The sequence below is a fragment of the Varroa destructor genome, unplaced genomic scaffold (genome assembly GCF_002443255.2).
Source record: "Varroa destructor unplaced genomic scaffold, Vdes_3.0 BEIS01000006.1, whole genome shotgun sequence".
NCBI classification, from domain to species: Eukaryota; Metazoa; Arthropoda; class Arachnida; order Mesostigmata; family Varroidae; genus Varroa; species Varroa destructor.
This window is the reverse complement of record NW_019211459.1, coordinates 12017065-12038415: the sequence shown is the minus strand read 5'-3', so window position 1 is coordinate 12038415 and position 21351 is coordinate 12017065. Positions and strand designations below refer to the sequence as shown.

Below are 21351 nucleotides of genomic sequence, written 5' to 3'. Positions count from 1 at the left end.
CATGCATTGCCACATGTACGTTTGTATTTGCGGTGTATTTGTTTATCTAGTGTTTCCCTAGCGTGTTTTCCCTGTAGTCACTACTGCTGCTTTCTGTGCCATCGCTATAGCTACTGTCGTTGTTATTAGCTCCGATATCTACCCCCCAATATGAACAGCTCAAAGGCATTACTCGTACTAGTCGGCTTCATCTAACTCTGTCCAGGTCTGTCGCTACATTGACCTAGAAGCGGCACTCAGCTTCTGACCCGACCGAGTCAAGCCAATACGGCTATTGACGCACAGTGACTTGAGCTGTCGATCTTGCCGTTCGTACGAATCATCACCATAAACAGACAACGAATGAAGCACAGTCTGCAACCACAGCCTGGCTATCTTCAGCACCGGCACCGCCTGGGGTCTTTCCCCTTCCTGACAATCAGTTGCCTTCTACTACAGTGTCCACAAATGGCCGTCAACTAGTGACGTCGTGCGGTGGTTCATCATTTTCGACACCGGATTTATCGGGGACAAAGAGCTCAATACAACGGATTCATCTAGTTGTCAACTAACTTTGCTAGCTTCTTTTCTTTGTTACTGTCCTAACTGGTCCTTTAAGTAGTGTAAACGATTTTTTTCCGGCTCATTGTTGTGAAAACGAGATTAGTCGACCCTTTTGTTTTCGTTCTTTATAAGCTCCGTTGTATTTTTAGATTCTAGGTTACATACGTAAACAGATAGCGACAGTTGTATGTAAACAATTACAGCCAACAATAGCTAAAAGTAGATGTGTGGTAGTCTGTGGGAAATCTGTGAGCGTCTCTAAGCAAAAGCGAACAAAATTCCCCCCAAGAAGTCTACATTTTTTTTCAATCGCTTATTATTCTATCAGCTTTTTGCAAGCTCTCGCATTATGAGGAAAGTTGGAAAATGGAAGATATAAGCGCTTAGCCCGTGAGACTGCGAATTCGAAAACAAAACAAGTCCCCAATCGTTCAGAGCCATTACTGCTGCGGTGACAGCAGTGTCATGCTGCAGAGGGTCAATAGACGAGTCGTCATTGGTGCATTGAAAAGTTACTCTCAGCTTGTCTGTCGTTTTCGTTGCACGTGTTCGCGAATGAAGTAACAGGCTTTAACTAACCACGAACTTTTACAGATTTGTTTGTAGTAATAAGAGTTTTTCAGAGAACCAACCCTGATACGGGTACTTTCAATTGGCACTAGACAAAACTATCTTTTTCAGCGCATTGTACGATCCTTATATATACGTGCTTCATCCAATATGGACGATGAGGAAGCACATTTACGATGCGTGAATGAATCTGGCTTTGACTGACCATCCAGATACTGGACTGCTAAACCCCAGCAGTGATATGAGCATTTCCATCAATGATCAACTACAATCAGCATTTTGTCGCACAGCTGAACTTTGCACGATAGGGCCCACTGCATGCGATGAAAAGCCATAAGGATATGCTGTACACACCAATTGTTCAGGTAAATACACTGGCTTTTCCTTGAAGAAGATAGGCTGCAGATTGTAGACGCTACCTTTTCCCCTTACGCACTGTAGTCGACTGACAACCGTAATTGTCCCCGGCAAAAAATTATGGTTACTCTGCCGCGGGCTCGGTAGAGGTGTTGAAGTAATAAGTATTCCTAAATCTTCTAAACACAAACGGATACGGACACTTCCAGGCAATCCAGATCAGCCACTAACAACAGTATATCTCCTGTGCGGAGAAACATCGACACTCACTTGGGCACTAAGACCGCAGTAGTCCTTCTGAATGCGATCAATAGGAGCTGGCGAAGCAATGAACTTAGCCACTGCGCAAAACAGGCGCCGGTAAGGCTCCGCTTAACGAATCGGCAAATTTTAACATTGAACGTTACTACCATTAGCATACTATATACGCATGTCTGATCCAGGTGACCATCATCATTTGGTAGCAGTTTCAAAATGAATCTGTATCTCTTATGCTGATCATAATTAGCGAACACGAATGTCCAAACACAACCAGCGCAGCCTTTCACACTTGAAAAAGAAAACGGAAAAGTTAGTTTTCCCATGGACGCGTTGGGAAACGGAGTTATTGATGAAGACCCTTAGCTACAATCCGTTCCTCATTGTTACGTAAAGCTGGGGCAAGATGTGAGAAAATCAGAAAACTAGAAGGGTCGAAGCTTTGTTGTAAAGAAAAAACCTATAGTGTAAGTCGCACTACATAGCCATATGCTTTCTGCCATATGCTTCCGAAGCATCACATAGATAATTTTCTTTTATTATATTCAGAAAATTGGTATACGCAGAACTAGAAAGAACCCTTTTTAGGGCGCAAGACTATTCATCATAATGTTAAAATTGTAAAACAATTGCATGACCTCAGCTACATGTCACATGCATCTCTTATCTACGTATACACTGTCCGCGTATGTATGTGTATCAGTTGAGATCAGCCAAATAACACAGAATGTCAGTATTCACTCGCCTATAACTATGCACAGAAACCTGAGTTGGCGTCGGTACAAACCTAATTATTTATAGTTCTGTTTACTCCATGGCATTTCTCTCGATAAGAGCGCCGTATCGATGTGCAGACGGTCAGGCCACTCCTGAAATCTTGAAATCAGCACTAAGGCGTAACAGTAGTCAATTAAACTTTCAGCGACCTTTCTACAGTTGAACGGATATACGAGCAAACAGAAAAGCAAATCTTAACCACCTTTAGGCGTAACAGAAGCAAGCGGTCAGCGCGTTCATGGCTCGATTATCCGTATCGGCCCAGAACGGTTGTGGCTAAAAATAACGATACCATCGAATAGTGTCAACGTTTTCCGCCCCCGTTCAGACCTCATCGTCAGTAGCCAATACTCGAAACGCAGCACAACCTTAACTTGTACACGGCTGATCCCAGAGACGAGTATAAATAGTGATTATGAGCGGGAGCGATTGGCCTCGACGATGGAGCGTCAAAGTATCGTATTGTTGATCACGACAATGACTCGTTCGCAACAAACGGCGCTTGACACTGCCTGCTGTTAGACTATGGATGCACGACAATTGGGATAACTTAGCAGCAAAGCTATCTGTTTTTTTTAAATATAAATAAATAAATTTACAAATGAATCTTCAAACTTTTACTAGTTTTTGCTTTCGCTCATCTCAGTTAACTGCATTGTCATCACCGTCGTCATCGGCGTTGTCGTTAACACGTGTATCACACTTTTTTCAATAGCGCCTCTGATGAATACGTATGCACAAATGTAGAAAGTATCTCGAGGAGGCTGTCTGCCGCCGTGATGCAGATGCAGCTTCCAACGCATGTCGCCTCAAAATGGAGGGGCCCCTCCATAAGCACCCCCGCCGATATCTCTGAAAGCTTGAATCACTCGTGGTCAGCTAAAAACACGAGAGGCGCCTTCTAGCGCATGTCGTAAATGCGTCCGATATCCCGCGTCGCTATCGGCTTGTGCCCGCCCGTTTGTCTTATAATTGAGATATGTTTTTTTATAGCCCCTGATGACATTGGAGTGTAATCTTTACCATGTAGAATGTACGTCTCAAGTAACTATGGAATGGAACATACGCTCATATGCAAGGTTACCCAGTAATGGTTGCGCCGAACATATACGCTACTATGTAATTTTACGACAAACAAATACCCTTGAAGGCAGACGCTACGTAAATTGATCTGTGTGCTTCTTCTAACTTTAAGGAAAGCATCGCCAATCCAACGTAGGTTCCACCGAGAAAAGTAAAAAGAACTTCATCCTCATCGAACACATCTCACTATCCAAGTACACGTAGATCAACCACAAACAGATTGGACAAATATGTGTTCATCAATTATACCCCACCACAGTTGTTACTATCGGTTCATTCTACTTCGTATGCAGACATTGTACCGACAGAGATATAGAAACGTCATTGTCATGTTTATACAGTAGTTACCTAACAAAGAGAAGATAAAAGCCGTTACGTTGGTGCTGTGCAATGACTCGATAATACCTTGGCCGTTAGATCGGCTATTTGAATGACTGTCTGGTTAGAGGCAAGGCCAAAGCGCAGTGTCCTGCTTCAGAATTTTCTGCCGCTCAGAGAAAAGCTCTTTTTCAAAGTGGGACTAATTTTCTTATTAACGCAACGCTGATGGCAGTGGCACCAGACCGGAATGGTTGGCGTGTTCTTCTTTTGTCAATGTTGTCCTTCTTTTTGAGCGTACGTTCTCTGTGTTGCTAGAGCTGTCAGCAGCGACAGATCGTTCTAACGAATCGATGTTATGCTTTGCTTGCTACTTCTAACGTAATGTATGCGTCCGTTTTCAACAAGATGTTTAATGCAAAAAAAACACCTATGTACATTTGCCGTACAATTATGATAGAAAGTGGCATGCTGTTTTGGCCCCTGCCAACTAGAAGGCCGTCAACATTGCAGCGGATTGCGCGGAGGGGCCGCTACTTCACGGCTTCCAGCGCTTTATATGTACTCGCAAGCAATATGGGGGTTTATTTATTTGGTTATTTAGTTTGTGTCCGGAATAAAGGTATGTGTGGGAGGTTAAGGAGCAATGAACATGTGAGACCATTTTCTCTAGGCGATATGAAATGGCTATCTAACAATGATCACTTATCCGGTACGTGAACTGCGTAAATTTAAGGCGGATTTTTATTTTGCAATGGCCGGTCCAAATAAATCGCTGAAGTGATCAGGCTTCTTGATAAAAAATTGGATTGGTTAATATTCGCCAGTTAAATCAGATTGGAAAAAAAACAAAAATAACATGATTACGTCTTCATAAAATTTATCTTCGACTAGTATTCGGTTCTGTTTTGTTAAGTGTGGTCAAAAATGAAGATCGCTTTGATATAGTTGAGATTAAACATTTCGCTCTGATATAGCTTATTATATATTCAGCGTTCTCTCAATAAAGATTTCAATGTTACGGTTTCGATCATACACATCGGGTATGTGTACAAGGATTTAACCTATCTTCTTCTTTTTTGCAGTACAAAGGTGAACCTTGATTCAAAGCTTCATTGAAGAAATTTTAGTTTAGGAAATCGGTGAACAATATATTTTTAATACTTTTAATAGTCGATTATCATGAAATGACACACATATGTATGTACTATAGTCGTAAATATTAGGTACTTCGTTAGGTACCTGTCATTGCTGGGGGGCTCCACTACGGATTCCGGCTTCCCTTATGTTAGTTACTGCTAAACGGTAGTTGGAAGAAGATAGACCAATGTCCTTTTTTTTTCAAAATACAATCGCTCTGATTTGAACTGCGATTCAATACAACAACAGTGTACTTCCCCACGGTTATACTCTAGAAATGGGAATATTTGTGACATTCGTTCCTTCCTACGTGTAACTTCGTTCAAGTGGGGACGGGCGCCAACGACCTGGCAGGCAATGAACCTAGTAAACTCTGCCAGGTCTGCCATCCGCCACCCCCTTCGCACGGTTCCCAGCTCTCCGCTTTCAGCCACATGCCGGTCGTAGGCCGACGGCGGCTCGGGCATGGCGCATGGATCGCTGCTATTTCTACACTCGCGGGTCGGATGGTGCCTCCGCCATTTTCGAAAGAGGAGCGGAGGCAATCTCGCCTCCCTGGATCATTTGCTTCGTCGGTCGGCGGGTCCGCCAGGCCTCCCGTGGTCCGGCAATCCTAACTTTTCCTCTACGCCAGTGGTCGTGCGACGCTAATCAATGCTCTGTGTGTACTACTCCGACCAGTAGCAGAGGCGTCCTACCAACGACAAACAACAGCAACTGCTTATCAATCGACCGCCAGCTACACAGGCGACCACGCAAGCCGAGACTAACAACGGCATGCCAAAATAGTTTGCTTCTGAACGTTATTGACGAATGTATGCCGTGTCCCATTACGTGATGGACTTCGTGGATGGTGGAGTTTTGCCAGTAAGGTCCTGCTATCATCAGTACTTTATCGTTTGAACAAACACAAATATTAGAACGAAGGGAATCTGTAGCCAGAAGAATCGTAAAACTTGCATCTTTAATGACTGCTGCTGCCACTGCAGCACTAGGATTATTCCGTAATAACGACAAGGGTTTGATTCTTACAAGTAAGGACTAATTCTCCGGCAGTGACAAGAAGCCGACGTGTATCGGGCTAACTTCCAAACGCCCGAATACGTGAAAGTATAATTCCGTTTGAGTCCCAGATGTTCCCCGACGACAAAAATGATAAGCTTTAATTTTTGTAAGAACTGAAACTGCTTAGTACCGATATTTCTGCAGTAGGCACTAATACCAACGATATGGCATAGATGAATTTTTAACATATTATGAGCAGAGACTGCAACAATATTCAAGTTTTTTGCTTTTTAGTAAGGAAGGGGAATACTTTCATTGATACTCAAATTAGTCAAACGTAACTGTGCCATGGGCTTGAATTATAAACTCAAATAGTTTCAAAGGATCGCTGAGTTTGCACGCCGGGGCTCAGACTCGTGATTATAAGCCCGGAACCCCAGCTTTTTTCTTCGCCAGAAGCACCGAAATGAAATAATCGTCAAATGCTTAGTCATTGTACCACTTTACTTTTAGCAGTACCCAGTTTCAGACACCTCTATTTTATGCTGTTATATATTGACAACATATCCCCATTTTCACTCGGTTGCCCAGTATCACTTCCGTTACTAATGTAATCAAAGTTGATTCACGTATTACCACATACTGCATACGCAGGAAACATCCTGTGCAGTTGGTGGAAGGGGCCTTGCGACTGAAACGGCGTGGCTACAGCTCCGTTACTCCGTCATTGGGTCACATGAATGGCGGCCTCGCTTATGGCAATATATTGTGCACGGTTCGCAAGCTACTTAACTAAGCGGTTATCGCCCGCTCGGCTTTGGTTTTGTGTCTGCTACTTTTTGTTACCGCACAAACACGACCTACCCCTCGCGCAGATGGACACTGCCAGTGTTATTATTTTCTATGGCGTTCGGCGGCCACATGTTCTGGCTGTACAGTTGATTCTACGAAGTTTCTTCCTTCTATTAGCCTTATTCAATGACTGCACTTACCAGAAAACAAGCTTCAGGCTATCCGGTGTAGATCGACGAGCTCTTGAGCTCAGCCTTTACTCGTTTCGCGGATTCACTATATACATCCTCAAGTGACAGAAACGAATAAGATACTTATTTGTTTGTTTGTCCGTCCGTCAATCCAAGTGGCGGTGCCCCTTCAGCTACCCGTGGGGCTACCCCGCCGATGCTGTTGCGTTCTCCTTAGTGGAGCGGTGCCTTGGTTTCCTTCGAGGTATCGCACTGATGCACACCGTACGACAGATAGTCGCTCACAGGGCACATTTGCTCGTTTGCCTTGGCTACTACTACTGCTGCTGCTGCTGCTGCTGTCGCTGGATGTTTAGTGGTGCACGACAAACGACGCCCTCGTCGATGTCCCAAGATCAGGGGCGGCCAAGGACTAAGTCCACTTCTGAACTCTCGTGAACGAAAACGGGGCAACGGAAATGACTGCGGTAGTGGCAATGCGTATGACTGCCCTAAAGCACGCTATACGGAGAAGGTGGTCTTTTACACACTAGATAAAAAAGACAGGTCGAGGGAGGTGTTTTATTGCCGAAGCCACGCTATCACTATTCGAGCCAAGGGCAATCAGTACAAAAAGGAGTTTTATCGAGTGGCGAATTCGATCAGAGTCTATTGACCGCAAAAACGACAAAAATTTACTCACGTGCCTGTAACTGACTAATAACGATTTACCCTGCACCCTTTAATAATGATTTCACGAAAAAGGTACACAACCAGGCGGAACGAGACCTGGAGACGGCGTCACCGCCTGAGTATCTCCTCTTCCTTCAAACTCCACTGTCCCACTCACGTTGACCGCTTTCGGACAAGCTCACTAGGTCGTGCTTCTACCTCACTACGTTCATATTCATTTTCCAGTCAGTATTGCTCCTCAGACACACTGTTATCACCTTGGTCAATGCTACGATGTTCCCGGCTGTATCTACGCCTTCGACGGAGAGTGACACGGCGGTCAGTGAACGTCGGTCGGTCGGTCGAGATTTTTTAACTTGACAATGCGTCGGTGCTTTGTCCCAGTGAGCACTTGCCTTTATATTGCCAATCCAACCGTCCGTGCCGATCTGCACAATCGAATTCTTATCACTGTATTCTGTTCACTGCTCTGAGACAAACGGCCTTTGCTATTACTGCTGTGATTGCAGTCTCGTCGGATCGAGTGACCATGAGTGTTGTACACACTGATTGTACTTTGTCCTGCCTTTGTATTGAGGCTGAGTCGGGTTCATCTGCTCTGATCTCTGATCAACTACCGCTTTGGGTGTAACGACAGCAGCAGCAGCAGCAGCAGCAACCGTTGCGCTAATAGCAGTTGCGGGACACAGCGTAAATTGAGTAGAGTTCAGAAAACATCAAATACGCCTCAATACGGTTTAACAGGAAAACGCAGTCACAACTACAATAATTACATACACAACGAATAGCACCTTGTCGTTCTGTCTGTCGCTGCCACAAGCCGTCCTCAGCCGCCACAAACGCAATGAACGCCGCTTCCTTTGTCGTTCTCGTCTTCTTCAATATCGTCAGCGCCGTCACTTGTCGTCGTTTTCGATGTACCTGATGACGACGACAACGACGACGATGAACTGAAAATCCTGTTGGCCGCACCACTTTTCTACTCGCTCACCAGCCGCCCGCGAGATTCAATATCCAGTATCATGCGAATGGTGCCAAACCACTGCTCATGTTGGAAGCCATAATAATACTAGTACAGCCGTCGATCATAGCATAGGCACACCCACCCCACTGCTGCTGCTGCTGCTTGTTCTTCGGTCGCTCCTCCCGGCGGAAGCACCAGGCGCAATAGGGCAGAGCAGCCAACCGCGTTAGTCAGGGCAGAGACGAGGCGAAGCTCTCCTCACCCAACAGCCACCCGATAAAGGTTCGGCCAGTCCTCACTTAGTTCATTCGCCGGTGGTGGCGATGGCGATCGGCAGCGGGCAGCGGCCGAGGCAGCGGGTAACAACGGCGCTGGTGGCGGCCGCCGCTGCTACTTCTCAATCGTCGTCGTCGTCGTCCTCCTCCTCCTCCTCCTCCTCCTCCTCCTCCTCTTCCTCCTCCTCCTCTTATTTTTCGTCGTCGTCTTCGTCGTTGCCGCAGCTACAATGCAGGCACAGATAGGCAGGCGAGCAAGTGGTCGGGCGATCGGTAGTACAGCAGAGCACAGTTGAAGCCGCGAGTAGAGCAGGACCATATTGGAGATTCTTTGTTAGCAGCTGCTGTTGTTGTTACTGGATGGGGAGTTACGATCGGCGCGCAGCAATGGCAAATGGCCGCTGCGACCGTTCTGTGTGTCGCTTTATCGGCTTCAGCCTTTGGCTGACCAGTTCTAGCGAAGCTTCCGGATAGCCACACGTAGTGCGGCAGATTCCGTTTAGTTTAGCGCAATCAGCACCGTATGCTCGGAGGCCGCAACGGAGCCAGCAGACGTCCAAGCATTCCTACTCCTCCGTTCCTGTCTCTCGCTCTCGTGGTTTATCCCTGTTTCTCTGTTTTTCTCTGTTACGAGTTGGTCTTGGCGCGTCCTCGCCCTTTAGCGGCTTCATCGCCGCCCCCTCGCTCTCCCATCCTCCCTCATGTGTTCCGTTGACGTTTAAGGACTGGCTGTGTTCATTGTTGTCCTGGTCATCGCGCAGCGGTTGATGTGTTTGCTTACTAAACTCAGGGGCACGTGCTGGTCGAGGTTTGAATCCGCCAGTAGACACACTATGTTTCGTCGTGGAAACCAGGAAACTAACAACTTAAGCACTTGGCATAAAACAAAAAAAAAAAACGCTTTTGGCTCGCTGGCGTTGCGCCTTGTTTTTTGTTCGTTTAGTTACCAGGCCAGCTGAAGCTGACTCGCCAGGATCTCTCCGAACGGCCCGCATCGGATCGGGGCTGTGCTTACACACACGCAGAGTTTAAACGAAGAGTAGCAGCAAGAAAGAAAAAAAGGGAAAGAGTGGGAGAAAGGCGAAAGGGATGACAAAAAGAGAGAATAAAACAGGTTCATTAGGCTGGTGGCCGCACTCACGCCGTGTCACAGTAACACAGCATCGTGGCTTTTTGTTATCTGGCTACGCTTTTCGCTCAGCCCTTTTCGCTGAGCAGCGTTTCTACAAACGACTGCCACTAGGAATGCAATCAGCTAAAGAAACTAGCCGAAGAGGATATATAGGAGTAAAACAACGTCGCACCGTGCATTACCAGCACAGAACGTACCGTGACGGGTCGAGTTTGAGTGAGTAGAAGAGCGACACGCGTCGTCGACGGTCCCCAGCGGTGGCAGTAGCGGCAGCAGCGGCGGCGGCGGCAGCGGCGGCGGCAGCGGCGACGGCGAAAGTAGTGCTGCTGCGGCGTGCGGCGAGACCGGGAATAACCCAATAAAGAGAGGGCAAGGCAGTTGGCGGCAACGGGGTTGCTGGCGAAGCTGCTGTCGCGCTTCTGCAGCGTGAAGAAAAATGTGTGCACTCTTCGCATGGATAAAAGTTACAGAAGTGCTCACTCTGCTGCACGGTCACAGACTTAGAGTGCAAACAGCAAACGATGACGGCTCAGGACAAAGATATGCTCATGGTGAAGCTAGGTGGGTCCACAGAGCAAAGAGGGCTTTTGGTCATTCTATCAAATGGTAGAACGAACTGAAAGAGAATGAAAAAAAAATCTACGTTAAACTGGCAAGTTCGTCAACGTGAGAGGTTACGAAACGGTCGGTGTCCTGCCTTCTGTACCTATCTGTCCTGGAGACGGGCGCACAAACTGACGATGGCATGGTAGTGCTCCGCGGAATGCTCCTTTGTTCCGGCGGGACATATACCACGGCGTGAATGTAGAAGGTTGGCAGGCCGAAGAATAATACAATAGAAGCATTCAGGGTTACGTTGAAGTTTGGACGAGAGAAAAGGCAACTGACGAGAAAAAGAGAACTTGTCATTAGCATGGTCCTTGCTGATCTTGAATTCAGAACAAAAAACTTCAGCGGGTGTTGCAGCTAACTGTGTGAGGCACGCCGAAGCGTCATCTCCCGCTGGATTTCACCGTCAGCTCGTTTCCTCGCTAATAGATATGCTGCCCAATCAACCATAAGTCGACCTTTGTGATAATGTTACCGCTGCAGGATGATTGCATAAAGGATGCAAATATGCTGGCTGCAGTATGACGACGCAGAAAAATTCTTCTAGGACCGCAGGCCAGAAACAAATAATGAACGTTGGAGCTGCCTAACGAGTGAGCCATCCAAACCGACCCGGTTCGCCCCGTTTCATCAAAAACCCTGCCACTGAGGCTGCAAGGCAGTGCAGTCTAGCCTCCTAACGCGCAGACCAATGCAATGAGAAGGAGACGGTGATAACAGAGAAAATATCACCATTTATTCCTGTATCAGCCTTTTCCTCCAGGTTCGTCTATCCGCCTTCGCGTCGGTTAGCCCGGGCCGCAACCAGGCTAATACACAACGATTAAAACAACCCTAGCAACAAAGCCAGCGGCGACGCTGTTCAAAATGACTTCGTCAAATTCTCTGCACTTAAGCGTTCGGTTTTCATTTATTATAAGTATTACAATAGAATAAAGCTTGCCAGGTCTGAGGTATCGCCCTTCAAAACTGAGGCACTAGATCTTGGCGGGTACGATGATTTTTCGAACAGCGGCCGATACAAGTTTTTGTTCAAAAGGGAGAGTTGGCAAACAGAAAGCCAAGGATCGAGAGCTTAGGTTGAATCAATAGGTTCAGAACGATAATACCTTACCGGTCCTTGGTCGCGTATCATGGGCTGTACTGCCTGATAGGAACATGGTGCCGCGTACCGCCTCGTACACAACAAAAAAAACTACTCTCCAGTCCTCGGCAATCCTGCTTATGTGGCTGGCAAGGAGGGATGTGAGGCAGCGTAGGCGATACGAATAGAGACGTTATTTGAGTAAACTACGTTAGGTATTTACACTAAGAAAATGTAGATGGTAAAGTCCATTTAAAGAAGTGGTCCTGAACCGGATCCCCTTATAGGATGTTTGACACATGCTCTTCTTCGGTGTCAGATAATCGCGTGAGTAATGCTGAATGCCGTTAAAGTTTAGAGTTCGAGAATAAGGAGACTCCCGAGGATAAAATTTAAAATCTGCGGAATTCGAAAACATGCTATGAATCAAAGTTTATGAAAAATAAATAGGTATTGGCGCCTTTGGAAAATATATAGAAGATATTCGGTGGGCATACGCATCGCCATATAGGCTATCTGGAGAGTAAAACATAATTTTGACGAATAAATAATCCGTTTGTATAACGTGCTACTAAATTGTATTAACCACTTATTCGAAATTATACATATAAATAGCCTATTTATTTCATTTAAAAATATTTAATATAATCATATATATAACATAATAATGATATACGATGGAAACGAAAATGAACGTGTATGTACCAGAGGATTTCAGACTGCAGCTAAGGCCGAATGATCCTAGATTCTAGAAGTCAGCCGAGATCAGTTGCTTCAGTGAACTAGAACGTAGGAGCCTAGTTGATCTTAAAAGGCATCGAAGAAGCAACAATGATGATAGATCGATTACGGATAAACGCGCAAATGTGTGGCGTGCAGTAGAAAGGCAACTGCTATTTGATCGACCATAGAAGTTCACGTCATAAAAACTGCAACACATAGATCTATATAATTGCAAGCAAAATGGTACCGTAATAACACGGTGCGCTCAGGAACACACACACACACACAAAAATCGCGTGACACTTATTTAGTTTTACTTGTTCGAAAAATGTCTAAATGCAGGGATAAAGGTGTAGAAAAAGTTATCGTAACGTAATGTAATATTATTGTAGTATAAATATATATAGTATATAGTAGCATTACATAAAAATAACAAACAAAAAATATGCATACGCTTGAATATAATATATATGTGTATATAAATTCTATTTATTGGCTTACAATCAAAAACGTCTGTTCACATACATATATAGTGCGGCCGAGCAATGACCTAAATTGAATGGATGTATTCCTGCATAACCCAGGCTTGCCCGCCTCACCATAATGGCAGCAGTTAGCCAATATCTTTCACCACTGTTACCACTATGATTCTTAGCCACTTGCACCAACAGCATAGTGATCCACGATTAGGGATCTTCATTAAAGTTCTCGTTGATATTATCTATTTAATCCCCAGTCCTTGCTTGTGGAGACATCAAAGCTGATTTTTAGGGCCAGGCTTATCGAGTGAAAAGCTTTGCAATTAATTAGCCCGGTATGGTTGATAGCGGTTCCATTTACCGGCTTTTGGTGGCCGGTGCCTAATGTATCAAAGTTTGGATACGAAGAAAAAGTAGGTACAAGATGCTTTTAGGTCAGTTCGGTCTTCATTTTATAGCTAATTGAGGACTACCGCGAGAAGAGCTAAGAGCCAATAGAGAAGGTGATGCAAAACTCGATTCAACCATATTAGCGATATTGTATATATGTTAGAAATGGCAGTGTTACTGAGAGACAGAAACGAGACGAAACTATAGTTTTTCACAGATGCATGGAAAAGTAAGCGTTATGAACGATTATTTAATTTATTGATATTAGTTATCGCTATTGAGACGCACAATTGAAAAAATATAACAACTTATATATATATCCGTGTATGTGTGTAGCATGTTTAAGGAATACGTTTGTGTAAGCATGCTTGAATGAGCACCCATATTTGATGAAAATTTTATGGGTCATTTCACTAATGCGCCTCTTTCATAGTTTCTGCAAGTGATTTTTTTCTATAGCAAAGCATTAATAGAGTAAGTTGTCGCCGATTTTTTTATCGCGTCAACTTGTCGCCCATATAAGCGCTATATTTCCCTTCGATCGATATTATTATGTTAACAGCTTAATTTCTCAAACAAATTGATAGTGGAACAATGATTTCAACCATAGGTCAAAGGGCCGACAAAGGACACAATTATTATACCTACATTGATCCTGGCAGGAATAATGTGTGCTACAACTAAATTCCACCGTGGTAGGCTAAAGACACTGGCCAACCGGCTCCATGAAAATCGACAACATCTGTATCTGCGGTATAGAATTCAACCACCTTAGAGCTTTATCATTAAGTTCGCGCAGTGTCATTATTTACACCACGGACACGTCATACGTTTACCACTGTACCGCAGAATCAAGGTACGAAACGAACCAAAGCAAATGTTTCGAACGGTTGAAAATGTGGAGGGATTTGCACGAGACGTAACTTTTTAATTCTCTGGCTTCCAAAACTCTTGGTCTACTTAGATCCTTGACTCCTGGTGTTGCAAACAAAAAAGTTGTATTGGCAAACGAGGGTATTTGAAAAAAGTTTCTGTACCGCTAAACGGTCCCTTTAGACGTGTTCCAAAAAAGCGCAGTGACTCCGCTAAACATTCATTTAGCGTAGAGAAACGCTTGCCAACTACATAAAGGCTCAGAACAGGCCGAATGAATTACTTCACTCCGTGCACCCACTCTTCATTACAGTGGTGTATATACAGTATAACTATAGGGGATTAGCAAGAGTAGATCAAATGTTTAGTATCGATGTAACCATTTTAAATATTGCTATATTAAGCCAATCGTATTAATTTATTATTGTTATTATTAAAAATAGCAGTAGAAAGTGAAATTTTGCCTAAAAAGCAAAACTCATATTAAAATTAGTGCTACCGTTATGTAACATTTGTTGTTTGAAATAATGCATTCAATCCAGTTTGTTAAGGGGCTTGACCGGTTTTCAAATTGAAATCTTCAGGCCAAGCAATTAAATCTCAACTATGAATTTATCGGCGTTGCCACTGAATTTTCCCATATCTGCAAACGTGTCATCCCTCTGGTAGATAAATGAAACTAGTTTGTCAGTTCCCATTGCATTATATACAATTATACTGTAATATATTATAATAACGAAGCGTGTATTTTTCACCTAGTTGAAGTTCAACTTTAATTTCTATCCTTGGCGCATCGGTTTTGCATGGATGCACAGCTGGTCTCGACGGTTCATGTAGGCACTTGACCATGCAAGCCAACCAATATTTAAAGCACATACCGGGTAGCACAATGGATAAAAAAATATTGTTTATTGCATAGTCCGTATGCATTTAGCGGGAAACATGCTACATGGAAATTATTCAGTTTTGCATAGTAATTTGGTTTTTATAAGATTGCCATTTCACTGCTTTGAAGCGTCATTTGTATGGCGGGCCCTGAATGATTATCAAGTCTCTGGAGTTTTCTAGCGTAGATTTGCTATGCAGTACCATTATTTTAACTAAAATTATATTCAACTACCATAAAGGACGTACGGTTTCACTTTGTAAACTCCTTCGACAGCTCGAGCCTGCGATTTAAACGGTTCAGACCTTGATATTTTCTCGCCATTTATGGGCTTGAATATTTTATGAATTTTCAGAGGGCTTGGCGATGATCGGCATGTTTTCTTGTCTATCATATGCATACGCGTAGCGAAGTTGTATATTGATCTTCGGCTTGAAAGTGATAAATGACTGTCTATAGGCTACTCATTTGTTTGCGGTACATCGGCTCCGAATGCAGTACGAAATGGGCCATTATCGCCACCAGAGCTAAATCGTAAAGCTATGACATCAAATATCCAATGCTGAATATGCCGACACGATAGGATATACGGTTATAGTTTTGATTATTTTGCTTCTTTTTCGAACGGGTGAGTCTTGTGAGTCACTTGGGTGCTCTAAAGTATTGCCAGTGTGTCGTCCTTTGAAGTTTATCTTAGGAGCCAATGCTGCCACACGCATAATGCCACAGATAATTATGATTAGAGAATCAACGGGAGTTATTTATTTTCTACTAAAATGTAACCACAAGAAGCTATTTGATTGAAAACTTTGCATTGATACGCCGAAGAGAGCCAATGAACTACTGCAGCATAGTAGTACACAATCAGCACGCAGTCGGGCAGTTATGTTGTTTACGGGTTTCAAATCTGACCCATGTCAGGAAAAATAACTCCAGACATCTAAAAACGAATAATAATTACGTACGTTTAAGTATAGGCTTGGTCTCAAAAATCTTGAATACGGTCATGCCATTCCGTTGCAATAAGAAAGATCGCTAGGTCCAGGATGAAACCGTCTTTCTTCACCCCGTTAGGTTTGTAGACCGGCCATACAAACCTACAAGCGGAAGTTAACTTTTTTTAGTTAAGTCTTAAGATCTACGACACTTATATTTCTGGATAGTCAGGCCATCTTCTCAAGAATGTTAGAAGCTCAGTATCATTCGGCGGTTGAAGAAAACTAGTTGTGAAGATAATATTTTCGTTTCAATTTGCGTGAATTTTTCGGTTATATTTTTAATTTATCTAAGCTATAAAAGAATTAGGCGTAGAAGATCGTTTTTCTAATGCGTCTATTGGCAGCCAAGGTTCGACAGCGCAAACAGTCGAAGCCAATTTCATGAATGTTCAAAGGAAGTATTCCTAATGTGTACATGTGTAGCACCAATTTCATACTCGCGGTTTTCATACGCTGTATACCTTTTTCAAAACCCTAACACCGAATACTAGTAACAAAGCCAAAGCGTTCGCATTATTGTGTACTAAAATACTAAAACCAAGTCATTTACAACGGCGATACGATCGGTCAAAAATGATTAGCTCCTTGTTAGAAGGTAAATCATTATTGGAGGATGTCTAGCTTCCAGAAAAGTGATCCGTTCTGTTAAGCCCATATTATTTTTTCAAACTTCCAAGGCCAACCATGTGACTATGGAAGCCGTCTTTAAGTCTACCAACAGATGCTGGTAATAAAAACATCACTAATAGTTCAAAACATAGTATTCCCTCGGTATTAAATACGGTTGGTTTGACGCGAGAGGCACCTCCTTGAATACACTCTAGAGGGCGCTGCTGCAAGTTCAAGCAGAATCAGAATTAAAAGATAAATGTACACCTTTCGGGCGCCTTTTGTGTTTTATAAATTATCCACATAAATAAAGCGTAAAACAAAAAAAGGCTCTATTTGGAAAAATAGTCTTCGAAGCGAAAAGTAACCCATTTTTACTACGTACAAGGTAAACAGTTAATTAATGAAGTTTTAACAAGTAAGTAATTGAGCCAAATTCAAGATTGAGTTGAAGCGGTAATGACTGCCGATCATTGACGATGATGCAATTCAAATTTCAGACTGACGCACTTATTAGAGCGATTGTTACAATGAAGGCAGGAATTAAAGTTATAAAAAGAGCTTCGTTACAAGTCAGCTAACAATTTATACCCTAGTGTCTACATCATTTCCAACGGTTACCGAGACAACGGAGACACTGGCATTCCGTTAACTAAAGGAAAGCCAATCGTGAACTTAGTCTTCCTTCAACAGAAATAGGTGAACAAAACTTACGCTTATTTAGTGAATATGAATGACCATAGTAAATGTTACAATGATCTTTGTAACATTTATTATGGTCATTAATATTTTTATATTTTATAATAATATAATTTTTATATTTATTTTTATCTATACTTTCTAACGTGGATGAGAACGTTCACTCCCAATAATAGATTACAAAAATCATGGCAGGACGAAATGTTTGCTTCATACAATTTTCGTAGAACTATTCGAGATGAATACTTCCATCACAATAGTAATCTTAACTTCTTATGTGTTTACATAACTGTGTGCCAAATAAATATGTGTATACGCTTTCAGTGGCACTTACCCTCAAAGCAGGCGTATCTAAAAGATCAAGATCGGCGTGATCTGATCCAGAATCTCAACAGCACCTTTAACGAGCAGTTCGCTCTCGGGAATAACTAGCAACTTGTCGACAAAGAAGGTATCTAGAATTGCCGTGGAACGTAGCATAGTTTTTCTTCCTACCCATTACATGTGTTTATATAAACATTGAAGTAATATGTTCAGCCGATAAATAGTAAAGTTTTGTTCAGAACAGCCCCAAGATTAACGCTCCGAGTTTCGACAAAAAAATTCTTTCCCCAAAAACGTATTTTGTTGAAAAAGCCACAGTATAATTCTTACCGAGTTAAACATTGTGTTTTGCGAATAATCGTCTGCTTCTAAATACATTAAAAAAATAATGAAACACAATTACATATTGTTGTAGGTTGTTGCCGGAGACCGTATATAATTGTCGTCTTCTTGACCACATTTTCATTGCACCTATACTACTCGCTAAGTTCTCTCAAGGAAACGTGTTTTTAGGCTTACGTATGTACCGAAGATGCGTGGGCGTTCTCATCCCACCTAATTGACCATAACCGGAAAACATACCCCCTCCGGAAGGCATTTTATTAGACATCGCGAAATATTTATGTTGGCCAGTTACGAATAGTGTCGCGCTAATGTGTTTGCTTGCTTGACGTACTATTTACGTGAAAGCTTACAAACTGGCTTGAAGACATGCCTTCGCACTGGAAGCTAGCTATCTGGAGCTAGCTTCTATGGCTGCACCGTACAACAGAACTCGATGTTTAGAACCTTTCCACACGAATCGGAATGAAACGATAAGTATTTAGCAAGCTTTTTGTCATAGGACAAAAATAAACAGTAGCCGATTGCGAAAAATGGCTTCGATTTATCTGAAGACAGGAGTATACTTACTTTCCTATTTAGCCGAGACAAGCAAGTGGAATTATGTGTTGTACAATTACACATTGCTTTTTTTTTTTCAGGCTATAGTTCACATCTGAGCTTCACCTGATAAGCACATAATTGATGAAGATCATTTGAGTCCATGTGTTATTTTCAATTGATGTTAGCTTTGCCTGGTTTTACCAGTAGACTTTACTGTTTCTCTGGTGAATGGTCCATTCTTCAAATCAAACATTGTGCTCCATCTATCGTGCTTAGTATTAACATTTTCCGCATCCAACAGAGCGACTGAACTCTCATTGATTGAGCATTTTGCCTAGCTTGTTTTTCCCAACTCGCTTGTCACGGAATCGTAACGCGTCCCGTACCCCCTTTTCTAATTGTCGCATTAGGCGCACTTTTCTAGTCAGAAGCCGAAACTTATATTGGTTAAGTTAAGGTTGGTGTGGAATACGTTTGTGCGATAAAAATTAGACTATACTATGCGAGGTAATTGTTACGTCCACAGCAAATATGTCCATAGAGAAAATATGTTCCAGCCTTTGAATATTATTATGTAGTGGCACAGTTATGGCCCTGGCATGTTCTAAACGGGAAAAAACCCTAGTTACTCTATTTAAGCAGCGAACGCTTTCTTTTCATGCCTACACCCGACAACAAGCCAACTGGTTCCACCGATCGCAGACGGCTTCATGGGACAACGTCCTCGTCTTCGTTTCTACAGTATGTGGTGGGTCTTTACCCTTAGCAAAAGGCTTTCTCATATGCTTCCACCCTATGTTCCTGCCGCACAGTTTCGTTTCTGCGTAGTGCTTCAGAACATTTTTGAATCATTACCGGAGTTTGCTTTTTCAGATCGACTATATCCTAAAAACCAGTATAGACAATAATCACAAACATTACTGTGACATATTTCTGCGGCAGAATATAGCGTTGGAACGAAGCATAGCTATTCAATAAAGAAAGAAGCGGAAAGTGAATGAAAATATGACAAAACGAAACTATAGCTATCGCGGCCATGTTTTAGCGCTGAAATCTTCCTTACGCTAGATCTGCTGTGATCAGAAGCTCCAGTCTCGACCAGTGACGCATCCTGTCACCGTGGGTATGCCTAAGGCGATGAGTAAATGTCGACAAGCACTCTTAATCAAAATGCATAGACTCGGCTGTTTGAACCATTAGCTTGTCCTGAGGTCTCCGAATGCTTACTAGCATTCAGAAACAAGGATTTCAGATCATGGATGGATGGTCCTAATATTTTTAAGGCTGCTATTCATTAATAGTTAGAATGATTTTAAGAATAGTTTCAAGTCAAGGTCATTAAATGTAGAATGGCTTAAAACTGCTTTTTAGTGAAAAGACGTTGCATTCTACAACAACTTAGTCCAACAAATCTCCGACGGTTTAATTGTACAAAAATAAGTTAACTTGTTAATACAGAGAATGTACAAGATGTACACTTTTATATTTTTTTAGTTTTCGCCAGTCCGTTGACAGATTGAAGAAAGAATTATACCTGTTATTTTTTCTGGACATTTTCTGCTAAGGGTCAGTGAAGAGGACAGTAGATAGCTCGGATATCTTAACGCGTGCCCCTCTCGCTTGGCATTGGTAACAACATTTTCCACCTAGAAAACACCTTCCTTTTTTTGGTAGGTCCCTCTAACGATTTCTATGTCTTAGGTCGTGCGCGCCATTCTTGTGCTTAAGTTTATATCTTTTGCATCATCAACGTTATGTTGCAAGGCACGCTCTGCTTTTTGTAGAACTCTACAGATGGCATCAGTTTCAGCTAACAGCTGGGAACCGTTTTGACTAATTCGACGTTGCTAAATTCAGCCTCCAGCTATTTATTTACTATGAAGGAATGCCGGTTTAAGAGATTCTATTTTGACACTGTGTATGTTCATCATCTATGTTTCGCCTGTGACGCATTCGCAGTGGTAATGTGAAGCTGTCGCTCACTGAAGATCAGTCCAACCGGATGATAGAAATCTTGCAATCTTCAAAGAAACGCCAAAAAGCGTTAAGATTAATCTACGGATCTACCTACGGATGATGCGTTTCACGCCGGCGCCAGGTCGTAGCCAGTTATAGAAAGAGAATTTTTCAAATAACCTCATTTTTTATAATGTTTCATTGATCACTACGGTGCGTTCTGCCCTTCCCCGGTACTTGCACGTATGAGCATCAGCGTACAAGATAAATATATCTACAGCGAAACATATGATTTATTTTAGAAACGTTTTATCTATTCAATTTCGAGTGTTGCTATCACTGGATGCGTTTAAACGTATTCGAGGACAGGTCCCAAAATGTCGGCAGGCGGTGTTATTTCACTGAAATAATTTTTGCTAATATTTTTTGAGAGCATCTTTTTGTTTTTACCTCTATGTCATACATAGTGAATATAAGTACGTCGAAAAGGACTAAGGTGGTTTTTGAAATAGACAATTTCGTAATGACGAAATGGCTAATCCAGGAAACGATAGAGCATAGTAACAATGGCTAAACTGATATTAGAAGTGACAAAGGAGTCTTCGTAAGCGGTGGATAGATTGGGCTTTTTTGGCAACGAACTTTAACTTTGCAAAGTTTTCAAGAAAGCCCATGGAGTTGCCAGTTATAGGGAGCTCACGCCGACGTCGTGAAGACAATCCAAGCTCCAACAGACAAAATTCTAACAATTAGTCAGGT

At 42.8% G+C, this 21351-nt stretch overlaps 1 protein-coding gene and 1 long non-coding RNA gene across 3 annotated transcripts in view; one reads left to right on the top strand and one right to left on the bottom strand.

Annotated features, from left to right (window-relative positions):
- Positions 1-9062, bottom strand: part of LOC111252439 (protein tweety-like) — a 53896-nt gene extending 44834 nt beyond the window's left edge. For both annotated transcript variants that reach the window (XM_086992319.1, XM_086992320.1), the window contains exon 1: positions 7044-9062. The gene's annotated coding sequence lies outside the window, so the exon portion shown is untranslated. The remainder of the gene's footprint in view (positions 1-7043) is intronic.
- Positions 9063-17268: 8206 nt separating this feature from the next.
- LOC147754860 (uncharacterized) lies at positions 17269-19909 on the top strand. The gene is made up of 3 exons (XR_015329822.1): positions 17269-17427; positions 17752-17878; positions 18167-19909. It is a non-coding gene; the product is annotated as an uncharacterized LOC147754860 (long non-coding RNA).
- The last annotated feature ends 1442 nt before the right edge of the window (positions 19910-21351 follow it).